This window comes from Python bivittatus, unplaced genomic scaffold (genome assembly GCF_059951505.1).
Source record: "Python bivittatus isolate LINGU-HERP-01145 unplaced genomic scaffold, Pbiv_v1 ctg000060_np1212, whole genome shotgun sequence".
Taxonomy (NCBI): domain Eukaryota; kingdom Metazoa; phylum Chordata; class Lepidosauria; order Squamata; family Pythonidae; genus Python; species Python bivittatus.
In genome coordinates, this window is record NW_028277044.1 from 2,250,842 (window position 1) to 2,267,392 (window position 16,551).

Consider the following 16,551-nt stretch of genomic DNA (forward strand, 5'->3'; position numbering starts at 1 on the left):
TTACAACTTCTTAATACATAGTTCAGATTGCAGAATACACACACAGAGACATACAGAGAGACATTCATTACGTGTCACACAGTCACTCATAATGCTTCTTCTAGAGCAACTCTTCAACCATGTCTCCAGTGGTCAGCACAGCGTTGAAATGCTGTGCGGAACAAGCACCACAAATCTCTCTGGGTTAGTCAGAAGTAAAGTTTTATTGGAAGCGTTTGCAAAGCGGCTTCATTGCAAATAAGAAGCCACACCCACATACACGCTCCGGCCTAATTATATACATTCCCGATCGCAAGTCCCTCCCCTTTTCCCCATTGGCTAAGGTACTCAGGGTGTACAGTCTTTCCGGCCGCTCTATGATTTCTCCCTGGTCCCTCCCACCTCATCCATTGCAAGTCTATGGTAATTTGCTCAAGGTTTCAGCTAATTGCATTATACTGATAAAGACTGCCCCAGGTTAAATTAGTTTTTATTTACATTGTCCCACACAAGGAGACAACTTCCTCTCCATCTGCCACTATTTGATAACCATAACACTTAACACTACTTCCTTCTCTCTCACACAGCTGCACTCTTAGCATGCTCAAGCTACTATTTCTTTGTCAATAATAACACATTTTATCCATCTTTCACAATGCAAAGGATGTCATTTAAACTAGTTTATTGGTATAGACTTGATTAAGCTTGCTATTTTCACAAATGCCACTGAGCAGATGTGAAATTGCAACTACTGACTGCAAAAACTCCTGGCCAAGTACCTTTTTTTCCACCGTTCAGAAGATTTTCAATGTTTTGGGCCACCATGGTGATGCTAGCAACAATAATAAAGTGGTCCCAGTGGCATTCAGGTAAATTTACTCCTGCACTTCATAATTTGGAATAATCCAATAAAACTGAATAGTGGCAGACTTTGGTTAAACAAAAAGAAAAGTATCATTAAATTGTGGGATTTGTTGCAAGATACAATGAGAAGCAACAATCTGGGCAGTTTCAAAAGAGGACTAAGTTATCAGCTGATGCTTCTGAATGCCTGGTTTATGACCTCCCTATAGGCATTGCATTGGCCATTGTCAGAAAGGACCCTGGACTAAATAACCCTTCGGTGTGATCCAGCAGAACTCTTCTCAGGTTCTCATCAAAGACTAAACAGACAGAAACAAGCTCTCCTGATTCTAGTGGACTGACTTCCAAGGAACTGAATGGATGATGCAAATTTTTTGGTAGGTGACAGAAGAATTTACATTTTCTCTCTTACATTACTAAGTCCATGTCATACATTTCTTGCCAGTTCTGATACCTATGCAAATACTTGTTCTTTGTGGTTTTCCAAATCTATTTGCCCTGTAACATTTTGCAGAATTCAGGGAAATGCTGCCCTTTCTTAGTAGACTGTAAAAAGGCAAAGACTCCCTTGAACAGAGCTCAGCTCCTGGAATAACACATCCTTATAGTTTTCTTGACATTAACATGAATGTCGTTTCCACTGCTGCCTTCTAGGATGTTTATTCAACTAATCAACAACACTAAGATTTCTTGGTGATCCCCCATCCTGGTACTAACGAGGTCTAGCTAGGACTCCCATCCAAGTCCTAACCAGGTGGCTCCACAGAAAGCCACCTGGTTAGTACTTGTTTTGTTTTTTTGTTAGAAAAACAAAAGTGATATTGCATCATTGTGATGCAAGCTCCACTCTTTATATGCAGGAATGCAATATCTTTTTTAAATAGTAATTTTATTAAAAATTATAATTAAAAAAATAAAAGCTAATACAAACTAAAAAACAATAAAAAGAAAAAATAGAAAGTACAGAAAAGAAAAAAATAGAAAGAAAAATGGAAAAGAGAGAAAAAATAAGAATATAGCAAAGAAAAAGAAAAAGAAAACATAAAGAAATGACTTCCCCCTTCGTCACAACAAGTATAAACAATTTTAGTAACTTATCACCTTCTCTTAAAATACAAAAAATGAACTTTTCTTCCCATATCCCATATCTTATCTATAACAAAACCTTGAAGCCTCATCATTCAGTCCTGGTCAATGAAGTCCATTAAGGGTTACCAGAGATAACAACATATCTATTTTAACCTTGATCAAATACACCAACTTTATATTCCTCCCTTTTACTTTTAACAATCTTGATATTTAATCCCTTCAAATAATGTCCTAGAACTTGATTTCTTTTCATTTTTTCTTTGTCCCTTCTCACAAAATTCTTCAAAACTTTAACAAGTCTCTTTTGTAAATCCAATATTGGAAAGTTATCATGGTTATTCTTTTCATTTGTTATTTGTATGTCCCTTTTAATTATTAAGACAACAGCTGGTTTCATTTGTATATCCAGTATAGCATCTTTTTCCATATCATTCTTGTAGCCTGTCATTTTTAAATCCAATTTCAGATCTTATCTGGTAAAACTTGTTCCTCTTCCATAACATTTTTTAAACACAGTTTATCTATAGAGGCAGACACTCTTAAAATTAACTTCTGGGTCCATTGTTCAAAAATATCCTTCAGTATGTCTAATGTTAATTTTTTTTGCTCCATTCTGCATTAGTAAGTCAAATTTAAGTGTTCTTCCCCTTTAATCGTCATCTTTAGTTCCTTCTAGTTCCTTCTAGTGTCCAACCTTCAAAGTCTCATCCTATCATGCTTAAAAAAAAAAAAAAAAAGAATTCAAAAGAAAAGCATTTTCCCACAGGAAGGATTCTTATAATTAATTTCAAAATCTCATTTCAAATCCATCTGGACCCTTAGTCCATTTGTAACTTTCCAAAATCAAAGTTCTAATCACTCTTCTGCTGTTTATTCCAAAAGGAAAAAAAAAGTCCCTAACTTTGTATTTAAAACTTCTTTTGCTAAGGATTGAAGGAAACTCACCTGGTACTGTAAAACCTGTCAATCTAAAGGTTCCCAATAGCTGAAAAGCAGTTAGCAAGCAATATCCAAAAGTGATTAGTAAAGGAAGTATGTGAACCCAGTGTCCTTTTTGAAGGTGCCAATCATGGTTTGAGAAAAAAGTTGGCTATTCCCTCATCTCCCAGAGCTCTAAGCCTGCCAGAGATTACTTTCTTGTGGCCTCCTCATGAGGAGCAACTGTATGGAGCATGTGTGGGCAACCCTAAGTCCTCTCCTTGTCCAGAGAGGAACTGCGAAAAGTCAGTCTACTCGCTGGTTCTTCATTCTGCCATGGTCGTTGGCTTCCCTTTTAGTGGAGCAGTCTTTAGTTCACCATTGCTTCCCCGGAAGCCCAACAGGAGTAGGCATCCAATATCATCATGCACATACAAAAGACAGCATGACCCTTTCCTCATTCTGTCTCTCTCTTCACTTCTGCTGCAACATCACTGAATCCTTCTTAGTTTTTTCAAGATCAGCCAGAGCCAGCCTTGGTGAAAGGTTTTCATGGATTTCCATCATCTGGCAGAGTGTACCCACCCACCTGATTTTTCAACAAATCATGGCTACATCAGAAATGACGTGATTCAGACATTCTTCAGACATTCGCCAGAACTGGTGATAACTCACCAAATAACTTAGGCAGCAGTGCTAACAAGAGTACTCAGGTCAGTATAGACCTTAATCTAGCCTGTGAAACAGGAATGTGATCATTGAAACTACCTCCTATCCTGCCTATGGATGCCTGGCCAATCTTTGTTTCTAGAGTTTATTGTATCCAGTGCCAAAGTCTGTCCTGGAGACCCATCAGTATTCATGGTATGGAAGCAGAACTCTGATCAAGGAGACAATTGTATGTGAGAAGAATTGCATTCCAAGGAATGTAAGGTGAACTCCAGATCTTGCTGTTCAGTACAGAGATATGGAACTTCAGAAAGAGTGAATTTTGAAACCATCCCCAGTCTCACTGGATCATCGGAAAGATTAATGTTATTCAACATTCTTCAGAAATATCCTACTAATTAGGAGGTACTTTTCCTTTTCCCAGTTGTAGATTACTTTCTTTGCAACCCTGAAAATGCCTTTCTTTCCTTAAACACAATACGGTACCTATATTTACTATAAAATATTTTTCTACCAACTTCATATGACAATGGCATCAGCTGAAAATGACTTTTTTTCTTAAAATCAAAATGTGTATGGCAAAATCTGCCGGTGTCTATCTTTGATTCAAGCGGTTTCTTGTCATTACTACCAGCTGAAGACAAAACAGATGCAACTTCATGTGATTTACTATATTTGCCTGATATTTACTAGCAGCTTGACCTTTATGACTGAAAATCATTATTTTGGTTTCATTTTAAGTGGGAGGGGAAAGGAAACTTAGTTTAAATAAATTTAAAACCTGTATACCCTCAGCATATCATTGCTATTACTGGCACTCCTTTGAAATACTGTATCTCAAAGCTCATGCATTTAAAATAGATTGTCTGGCTTTTTTACTGACACAAGAAAAGGCTTCTTTGACATCATTAAAGAAAAAAATGAAAGATACAATTCCTGGCAGACATCCAGAGGAATCAATTACTTATTGGTGTAAGCTGGAGGAGGGGGATATTTAGTTATCTAGCTTTTGATGCCACACATTCAACAGTGCCTTATCAGTATTTTTTTACATGGCATCATCAGTATCCATAATTCTTTCCAGAGTAATGCAAGCAAATGTGCTGATTAATTTTCAGTCTAATTTTGGTAGTAGGGAAGTTGAGAAAAGGAGAAGTAGAAGGTAGTAGTGAAGGGAACAATGAAAAATACAACAGAGAGAAAGAATGAAATATGAGCAAATGCAGTTCTGCACAGTTATTTATTTATTTTAAAATATTCATATTGAGACAGCTAACATTATTCAAAAGCAATGAATAATGACATACTGAAACTAGGAAAAGAAATATCAAATCAGATAAGCAAACAAGCCAAAGTGGCAAATGGCCTGGGGAAAATTCAGTCAGGGAGATAAATATCTCCTTTTAAAAAATGGGAAGATATAGATGGGAGGAAATGGTCTTTTGGGCATTGAGCACCCTGGACCAATGTTCTAGGTCAATAGAAGCCCTTTGAAGTGTCCATATGATTTATTCGTTGGGTGGACTCTCAGTAAATGAGAGAACAACTGGGAGTAAAGGAAATTCTGTTAAAAAAGAAGTGGCCTTGAACCCACTGTGGTTAACCGTCTGGAGGCCACATTCTGCACCAGTCAATAATGATATCAAACTTTTCAAAGACAACCCAATTTGATAACCTTGACTTCTCCATTTGTAACCCTGTCATTATATCAGCTGCTCTTGAAGTGTTGCTGGCCTTTGTATCTTGTTGATACAAGATGAACAAGCCCACAGGTTCAGTTTTTAAATATCCTAAAGTTGGGTTCATATGTGGGAGTCCATTACTCAACATGCATACTGAAGATGAACATGCAGTACAGAAGCAGATGAGCATGGAATTCTGGGCTGGGTTTGCATATTCTTCTAAGCCAAGGATAAACAGCCTATGACAGTTGTTCTTGAACTACAACTTCACCACTGGCCAAGAGGCCCAAAGGGGTGACACATGTGAAATAAGGGACACAATCTCAATTGCATGGTCACAGACATCATTTTGAGTTTTTTGACCCCCTCCCCCCAATTCTCCTGCCATTGGCCATCTTTCCTACTGATGATAGGAGTTGTACTCCATTAATATTTTTGGGGGTTGCCTCTGCACTAAACTAAACCCTCATTTCTTTTACCATGCTTTATTGAGTAAGTTAAAATTGGTTGGGCTTACATCATACACTAAGATCTAAATCATGGTGTACAAGCAGAACAGCAGTGTTTACATTATATAGTAAGTCAAAAATATATAAATGTGAAAGCGCATTATGACTTGGTATGGAGTGTTAACCTGGATGTGAAGGTTTCTATATAGCCAGAAATTATATAATAGCAATGAGAGCATAGATAATGTCTAGACTTTTTTGTTTATGGTTGTATCCTATAAATAGCTCCTGAGATGGACTAAGTGGCATATAACATTAGGAACATGGTTGTTCTTGTGTTCCCTTTCCAGACTACCTTATGCACTGATTCCATTTTTCTGATGTGACATATTCTCTTGGATTTTATGCAATTTAGGTCATACCATACAGTCTTTTCCTACATGCTAAGGCATGTCATGGAATTCTGTCATCATAAAATTCTTTTTGAATTTTATGAATCTACATTTTGAGGATTTTTCCCACAACAGCATGTGCTGCTTGGGATATTGAAGCTCAGTGGACATTATACAAAATGAGACATTTATTTATTTATTTATTTATTTATTTATTTGATTTCTCTCCCACCCATCTCCCCCACAATAGGGGACTCTGGGCCCTATATATAGAAGAAAATATATATCTCGCTCATGTAGGTGAAATTAGCAATGATCAGGTTAAAATATTAGAAGATATAGTTGCTCCATTGGCCTGGTAGGAAGAAGAGCAAGTTGGAAATGAATGCAGAAAATTATTCAAGGAAGTAACAGCTAATGCTTACAGAGACGATTTTCTAAGAACTAGAAGAATACACTGCAAATGAGAAAATCAAACAACCATTTTTTAAAGGAGGATGGGGCTATTTGATGCCAAGCATTTAGAAAATCTGTAAAGATGAACATCCTATTTTAGTGTAAATTTTAATCTGTTTTTGACTTCTTCTATTCTATTTTTAACTTTTGTTAGTGCTTTGAGTTTTCCACAGAGCAGAAAGGGAGATTATATATAAAACAAATAAAATTCAACCAACTAATCAACAAACTTGCCAGTTATGTTAAAATCACGTTATGTGGTATCTGTGGAATCCTTGGGGTTCTTTGAGCTTGGTTGTTTTCTTGCAAATGTTTCATTACCTGGCTAGGTAACGAAACGTTTGGAAGAAAGCAACCAAGCTCAGAGAACCCCAAGGACTCCACAGTTCAACCCTGAACTACATACAGTATATTCTCTTCTATTGGTATGGGGTGCCTTTCTGAAGCCGGATCATCTAAATACTAGGGCTGTGCAGGCTATGAACATGATTAGAAAGAAGCCCTCTGGATCCTGAGTGAGTGTGAACACAGGTCCTTTCTATTCAAGATACAAAATAATGAAGTAGATTGGCAGTACCAATTTTAAATGGCATTGCCAAGCTAGTTCCTTAACTCAGATAACAGACTGTATTACAACACTTTATGGCTACATTGCTTATGTGGAAGCTGCAGGATTTCCAGCTGGGTTGCACAGATATATTTCATCTGATACAAATAGAGCAGTACAAATTTTAAGGGATCTTTCAGTAATAAGCAGAGTTTTAAAAGTATAGGAAAAATTGAAAAAAAAAAAAAAGAATTAGTCCAGATTTATGATTTCTTGCTTTGATTATTAAATATTTATCTTCATGAAGAAGAATGTACAAAGAAATTTGATCAGCAGAAGGATAGTAATTTATATAGATTACAATACTTAATTATTAATAAAACAAAGATGAAATCCTTCAAGATTCTCTCTTCAGAAGGGTAAGAATCACCTCATTGGTTTCAATATCTATAAATAAGTCCAAAAGGAACACTTAAAGACTTGACTAAAGTCAAAAAACCTATCACACAAAATTCAGATTATTTATTGGGGCTTATTTATAAATTGCTGGTGAAGTATGATTCAGAAAGTGAACAAGTCAAAGTCTGTATGATTAAATGAATGTAGAATTTAAATAGAACAGTTGACAGGCAACAATGGGAGTATCAATAGAAGAAAACTCTCAGGTGCATGGTTAATATTTATGCTGGTCTATGACCACAATAAATATTTTATTTTATTTGATGGTTAATATTACACCTGGAGAAAATTGGTACAAAGATGTTCTATTGATAATATGGGTTACAAACATAGACAATTCATTTTCTAAAAATGGATGAAAATGTAACAATCAAGTTGGATCTTTTTCTCATATTGGATGGCAATGTTGACAAGGTCAAGAATTTTGCAAAGTGATTCAGAATAGAATGAAACAAATTTTAAAGATGGATTTATTTTCTCAGCCTGCTTTAAAAAAAATTAAATAGTACTAAACATATCCCTTCAAAGAACAGTGAACGGGCTTGTACATTGTAAAAGCTGCCTGGATTCTTAATGTTTCTTATTGGAGATTATGGACAATTCTTTCCATAGAAGAATGGCAAATTAAATTATTTGAAGTGTGTGCTAATGAAAAAACTAACTTCCTGTCTGAAAAACGTATCTGAGATAGAATTTAATTCAATGTGGAAACCATTTTGGATTACAGTCTTACAAACAAGTTCATACTATATCCAAAGTATGGATTTTTTTCCTAACATAAGATTATAATGTTTAATTGTTTTATGTTTTGCTAAACTTACTAAATGTTCTATGATTAGGCAGAAATTATTGCAATTTTTTATCTTGCTTTATAATTTATAATTTGGGTCATTTGGAGAGAAGAGAAGGAGAAGAAAGGAAGAAGCTACTTGCATCCAGTATATCGCAATTATAAACGTACAGCCTGATTTATTCAGCACAGCTTTTTTAGTTCACTAGTTATCCATGACTGTATCCACAATTGTTGAATTTGATTCCTCTGTTCCTTGAGGAAGAAGACTGGGAAAGAAATAACTAAGTAATTCTTGTGTCAAGATTTGGATTATATGATTGATTTTTTTGATTGATTATGTGCCATCAGCTCTATGTCAGCTCTTACTGACCACATACATAGATTTTATTTTTTTACTATATGAAAACTCCCTTATTAATCTGAAAGACTTTATGGAAAAAAACTCCCATCATGTAGTGTTAAGAGATATTCAACTTCAGACAATTAAGAAAGCTCACAGCAACCTCCACAAATATATTCACCAAAGTGGAAAAAAAGGAAATGTATTATCTTGCCTTAATTGTAGACAAACCACTCTTGTCTTAGCATCAACAATTGGTGACCTTTCAAAGTTTGTTAATAAATGGTCCTCTTATAATGTCAAAGCACTTAATCGATACCCGCAGTCAAAGCTCTTCGTAAGACAATACCACATTACACACAAAAGCCATCTGTGGGTTTTGGATCTTCTGCATTAGAAATATGAGCTCACAAATCAATTTTCTTTTTTCTTTTTAAATCAACTTTCCTTTCATTGCTCTTTCAGCTGCAGATATAAAATCCACAATCTAGGACTGAAAACATGTTTACGGGCTCTACCTAAGAAATCATAAAGGCTACTTAATCTGTTGAAGTTTGGGCAGATATCATTTCCCCTGTTACCATCTCTATGTCTCAAAATACTTTTAGAGTGAAACAGTGGATAAAACAGAAAGTACAGAATGGTCCAATAAAAAAAAAGAAGAAAAGAAAAACAGAGGGATCTTGCTCCTTTAACTATTATGTGGAAATGGAAATTTAATTTTAACAGATATTTGTCATTTGTTATGCAAATTGCACTTGCTGAAGACCTGTGTCCTGCTGCATCTTGCAACCTCATGATTTATTCTTGCTCAGATTGATGGAATTTTAGCTCAAGTCATCTAGAGATCTTCTTTAGGGTAAGGCTGAACTAGGCAGAGGTTCTATCTGTCCTTTGCTTCCCTAGTAGCTGGAGTATTTGGGAATTTAGTCCTGGGATTGGATTGAGAAATCTCAGGCTGAAGAGACCTGCTTTGTATAAGATACTGTACAGTGAAGTGTAGAAAAAATTTAAACATTGAAACAATTACAGTGTTTGGTTTTGGCTAAAAGCTTACAACATAAAAATAATTTTCTGAGTTGTTTATGGATTTAGGTTTTAGGACTGTGTGGATATTCAGTTCAGAGATTTAAGTAGTTTTAATTGAATCATTGAATCAATTCATCAAATTGAACTGCCAAATTGATTAGAGCAATGGAATCAAAAAGGTTTGATTCAACAATTTCATTGCACGAACAAAAGTACCTTTTCAAATCTATTTGAAAAATCAAATCAAATCAGCCCAAGAACATTTTGTATTGAAACACTGTTGTGACTTGAAATAAACAAAATGTAAGTAAAATGTTACCAATAATAATAATAATAATAATAATAATAATAATAATAATAATAGTTTGGTGTAGTGGTTAAGGCATCAGGCTGGAAACCAGGAGACTAAGTTCTAGTCCTGCCTTAGACAAAAAACCAGCTGGGTGACCTTGGGCCAGTTACTCTCAGCCCTAGGAAGGAGGCAATGGCCAACCACTTCTGAAATCTAGTCAAGAAAACTGCAGGGACTAGTCCAGGTAGTCGCCAGGAGTCAACACTGACTCGAAGGCACCAAAACAACAAAATAAAATAATCTAACCAACCTAGGTTTGACCTTCGCAATTTTAACATCTTGTATATATTCACAGATAAGCCAGGAATTTTAGGTGTGAAAATACACCCCTAAAATTGGGTTTGGCTTATCCACAGATGGGCTTATCTGTGAGTATATATGGTAATAATTCTAAAAAGTATCTGTATATCCCATATATACTGTTGTGGTATTTCTATCTCATTCTGACTGGGGTTGTACTTTTTCTTCCCCACATTTCTTTATAGTACAACATGAATATATGTACTATTTATAGTCGCATATAAGTTCATCCATGGCTAAGACAACCCTTGAACGTTTAACCATAATAACATGAAAAATGCAGGTTGGTTTATCTGTGAGTGGATATTTTTCATGGTATTTTCATTAAAAGTTCAAGGGTCGGCTTAGCCATGGATGGGCTTATACGTGAGTATATATAGTAGATATATTCATGTTGTACTATAAAGAAATGTGGGGAAGAAAAGGTACAACCCCAGTCAGAATGAAGAAGAAATACCATATAGGTAACATGAGGACTGGATGCAGCTGAACCACTAATATTCCATGAAAATGGATGTGAAAATTTAGTCATGCCTTAAATCTTATTGACTTGGTTCATATATTCCATTAAGCCAGAGTATGCTTATCTGTGGTTTATTGAATAAGCCACATTGCTTGGGTTCACATAACATCTTACACTAGAAACCATGGTTTGAAAAGCATACCCATGCTAACTGTAAGCAAACAATGGAACTCCAGTCACTGAGTTTAGATTTCTCAAAGGTCTTTGATAGCACTGAGAAGATAGAACCTTTCTTCCCAGTGAGATTTAATAACTTGAGATTCAGCATGTCTGACATTATCTCCACCAAGAGAAACTAATTGTGTACAACTCTTATAATTATGCCTTGCAATTCAAATTTAGAAAGAAAAATCCAGGGGAATTATAGAGTTTTCAAATGGTATTTTAGTTCAGCTGTAAGATACCTACTCTGCCAACTGGAGACCCCAAGTTCAATATCTGTAACCTTTCCAATGTTCTCAATACTGAAACAGGCATAATTCTACCAAATTCAGGAAGGTAAATGATAAATAAGTGGAATGAAGTCCTTGGTAATGGGAAAATGATGTTGGTTGAATCTTTCAAAATTTAAACAGAAGACAAAAGAGCTTAATTCAGTGGTAGACTATCTTTTGAATTTGGGGGCACATTTTGAATTTTGACACGTGATGGTACTTTCACAAAATGTTTGCCAGGACAGCCAGATCAGTTACAAACCCATCAGGTGAAAGTGCCCTCTCCCTGCCATAAAAGTGGGTGCTTTGTGGTGCCCAAAGGCATCATTGTTGAAAATTAATATGATGTTAGAGATCAGTGCTTTGTTTGCGACGTGTTAACTGTTACTTATTGGAAAATTCCACTGTTTAAAATGGCTCGTGTCCCCCCCCTTCTTTCCCTCCCTCCCCCCCTCCCTTCCTTCCTTCCACAATTTTATTGCTGTGCATTCCCTAATAAACATTGCTTCTTTGGCTGTAGTTTAATGAAATACTGGGAAATTTTTGAAGGAGCACAAAACAAGGAGGAAGAGAGGAATAACCTTGAGGGTATGGCATTCACCCCTTCCACACAAACACTCTCTGAAGTGTGAAGCCTTTGGGATGAAGTTGAAATTAATGCTAAGACAGGGTGTTCTTTTTCCTGGAGAGAAGAGACACTACAGAAGTGGCTTGGTTTAAAAGAAGACCTGTCATTCCCTTCTTCCAAGCTGAAAACAATGTTGGCTATAAATTAGCTGTTTCTAATTAAAAAATTACCTCCACAAAAAGATGAGCCTGAATTTAAGATGACCCCTCCCCTGCCTAAAAGAAAACAAAAATGATAATAAACACCAGGAAAATCCTGGACACTGTCCAATTTCCCCACTTTGTCAACCTCCAGCTAAAATTAATTTGGAGATTTCTTCCTGCCAAACAAATATTGTGTGTGTATACACACACAATACATGCACCTAACAGAAGTCATACAAAAAAGAAACATATTAACTGGATTAATAATTACACATCAGAATGAATTGTCTGTAAGGTGAAGTATGCCATTTGCAAAATTAATTCCTCCCCATCTGATACCATTATTCTCTCTATGACACACAGGCATGTTCCTCTTCCCCCTTCCAGGAAAAAAAGAAAGAAAGAGGCAGGGGTAGGGTAAGAGGAAAGGCAGCTGCCCCTGGAAGAGAAGAAAAGAGAAAGATGGCATGGAGGAGAACAGAGAGCTAATTGGGTTACAAAAAGGATGAATTCCACCAGGCTAACCTCCATCTTTTCCAAGAGGAATGTCTGTGGCCACTTTCTCATTTTTTTGTTTTGTTTTGTTTTCCATGCCCAGTTCATAGGTAAATGTTGGGGGAAAACTCATTGCCCTATAAAGGTCAATACAGTACTTAAAACTATTTTTTAATTAGCTTTTCCTTTAACTTTTTTTCTTCAGTCTCCTATTGTTTATTTTACCCCTTTACTTAAGTCTCCAGATCATTGTTTACTTTACCCCTTTCTTTAAGTCATTTTAAACTAATCCCTGTTTCTCTGCTGCCAGTTGGGCCTCCCACCTTATTTGCCTTGCTCAGAACTTCAAAGTCCTTTAATTGCTTTTCTGGTTGCTCCAACAGAAACATGGAGAGATGTTTCTTTCCCATGCCTGGTACATACTATGCTCTGGGAATTTTAACTTTCCCAGGTTTATTGACCAATGTTAGTAGCACTAGGAATATTTTATTTCCCTATTGTTGTGTGCCAAATATAACCATATATTCCTCTTCTGAAACAACAAAACTCATGTGCTACAAGCTGGCTGGATGAATTAAGAGGAAATGTTTGGGAGTTTCGGTAGAATTTATTTTGTAGGCAATGGATCCTATCTTACAACAAGGTTTAATATCATATTGGAATCACTTTCTAAACAGTGAGGAGTGAAAACATATAGTAGGGGCTGATGGTTTCATTTCTAAATGCAGCTATAAGATTGAGGTTTGGGGGGAGAGGGATCAATTTATGCAACTATAGTCCTATGCATGTAAACTCCAATGAAAGTAGACTTACAGAAAATGTCAATTTCACACCTTTTTCCAACCTGGGGTTCTCCAAGGAACACATCTCTGGGGAAATCTGTGAAGCCCTAAGCAGGCAAAAACTGTAGTTACAGAGTAGAGGTGGGTATAAAGTGATGCCTATTTGAATCTGGTTATACCAGTTCTACTTTCAATTGTACTCAATATTCAGGATTACTGTCAGCATAATTAAATCACCTATTCAATGGCATTTTTCCTGTCACATGTTTATTTCTTTCTCTGGCTATCAGCTTGGCTCAAGCTAAAGAAAAAGATTCCTTGAGCTGTCTTTAAAAGCTTTGGAGGAACAAATATGATGAGACACATAAAGATTTATCTTTTTTTAATATATAAAGCCTACTAAAGAAATTGCTTAATTGACACAGAAATTTGCTGTCTCACTGCAATTTGTATTTAATTTGTATTTAACTTCCTTCCTGTACTTAAGCTAGCAATCATTCCAAACAATTTAGTTTTTTATTCTCAGACTTACCACACTGTTTGGGAACTTACGCTTTCTTTCTTTCTTTCTTTCTTTCTTTCTTTCTTTCTTTCTTTCTTTCTTTCTTTCTTTCTTTCTTTCTTTCTTTCTTTCTTTTAAAGTGGCTAACAGATATCTAGACAACTCTGATTTATCTTTTAACAAAGCTGTTCTATGTTGTAGTAGGACCCAGCAATTTATGCTGATTATTCAAGCTTTCCTTTAAAAAGTTGATTTGTTCCACAGATACATTATTTCAAGATTAACATCAGAGTTCAACATCACTCTAATTATCCCCTGACTTTTCAGGAATTTACAAATCTCCATTAAACTGAAAATGGGTATGCCAGTGTGAAAAGTCTCTATAAAGCCTTAGTCTTTTGACCTGTCTTTTAATACTCACAGCTCTGTTTTTATTATCCTTTAAAATTGTGGACCCAGGAAGGCTCTTATCTTCTAAAACATAGCACAACTCGAAGTCATGTTTGTCAGAAAGAATGCATAAGCAACAAGATGAAGCTGTCTGTTCTTATTAATGTAGGTTAGAAGGAGCCCTAAATTGAGACAACAAAGGGTACACATACACACTTACATTCACATGTTTTTTTTAATATGAAATTTTACAACACGTTCAATAAAAGATAACCATATATATTTGCTTGCTTATTCTTTCATTATTTTTTTTCTTCTGCTTTATTAAAGGTTTAGAGTTATCATATTGGGACTGCAAAAACCCATAGTGGGCTACATGTTGAAGATGATGAGACAGAATGATGTAACAGCTGAAAAGGCCAGTGTAATTTTGGATAGTGTTGCATTCAGCTCATGGGAGGTAATATTGCCATTGAACTCTGCATTGCTTAAAGAACATTTGAAGTATTATGCCCAGTTGTGGGCATCACACTTCACATAGAAAAGGGGCATGGAGAATCTGGAGGAAGTTCAGAGAAGAGCTACCAAATTGATAAAGGTTTGGGAATCAAGCTCTCTGAGGAATAGTTAATTAGTTTGGCATGTTTAGCTTGCAACAGAGAAGGCTGAACAGTGATAGGAGAGTAGACTACAAATATATAAAAAGCTTTCCATGCAGGAGAGAGAAGACCTGGTTTCCTACTGAAAATGAGTGCAGGACAAGGACCAATGGGTTGAAGTGAAAAGAAAGGAGAATATTTGGAGGAATTTCCTGACTGTAACAGTTGTTAAACAGGTAAACAGTTTCCCTCCTCCCCCGCTGAAGGCTTTTAAACAAGGGTTGGATGGCCACTTGTCAGGGAAGATTTAGCAGATCTGGCCAGGTGTGTGTGTGTGTACAGCACGTGCACGCGTGTATTGTTGGTGAGCAAAACCTCCTGATCTTATCTGCTGTATGAACCTGCAGCTCAAAGAACACTTCCTTAGGAAAGAATATATTCTGAAATTGCCGCTTCATCAGTGGCATTTGCACTCCCCCATATTAGGTCATTTAAAATACCCCAAATCTTAATGAGATGATCAAATCTTATGAGGTTTCAGGCACAACCTTCAACATTGCTTGGAAAGTTCACCCATTTAATTTATTCATTTTTAAAAAAAAATTGGTGCCTTCCTTCATTGAAGACAATCATGTGGGCACACCTGGCACCTAAAAAAAGATTGCTGGAACCACTGCCAAACTTATATTTGGAGGTGTTTATAGGCTGGATAAAGACAAATAAATTGCAGCTTAAGCCAGACAAAGAACCACTAGTGCTGCTGAGGTGGGAAGAACAGTTCATACTGTCTTGAGCAGAGCAGGGTATTCACCTCGGAAGTTCTCAGTCCCATTCAATAAATAAGTGAAAAGATTGCAGAAAAGTATATTCTGTCCATCGGAGCTGTGTGTATATAGTCTTTGCTGGGTTCTCTTGGATTGTGATGGTTCACAAGACTATTAATCACAAAAGTCTTGGTGGGAGTGTTATTTGTAGATCTCCAATCAATCAATAAGCAACCAAGCACCATCATTCCATCCAAGCATGATCATCAGGATCTTCCTCCCTAAATTATCTGTCTCTGTAAATCATAACTATTGCAGTATTCTGGGGATTAAAGAACTTCCAATAAACTCATCCATTATAAATCTTCATATCAAGGTTTTATTCCTTCTTGGTGCCATTCTGTCTAGTATACTTTGATCAGCATCATAAATTGGATTGTACAACATGTTTGAGGCATTTGAAAAGCAACGTCCATCTAATGACCTTCAAATCAGATCTAAAGATAATTAAATCAAGTAAATAAAGTCAACTCCTAAAATTTTGTTTACTGTTCCATCTGTCCTAGTTTATTGCGATCAAGAATGTAAAACCATGATAGGCTATGCTGAGGAATTACTAGGCTATACAGGGAAGGAATACTATCTATTCCCAGACTCTGAGTTTCCTGAAAAAAGAACAAGAAAGTAAATGAAGGATAGGTTGAAAATTTAAAGAGAAGATAAATTCACATCATCAAAAATTTAACAATTAGAGGGTGATACAAAACTTTAGGCATGTTTTCACAGATCTTGAACTGTATTAGGATGTAAATATAATTTGAATTATAATCATTCAGTTACTATCATTCCTCCTGGCCTAAGCAAATAAGATCAATAAATAAGCTTGTTTCTGACTTACTAATGACAACGTAGAAACAGTGCAAAGATTCAAAAGGGAGCTGTGATTTATTGAACAATAGGCTACTTGGGCTGT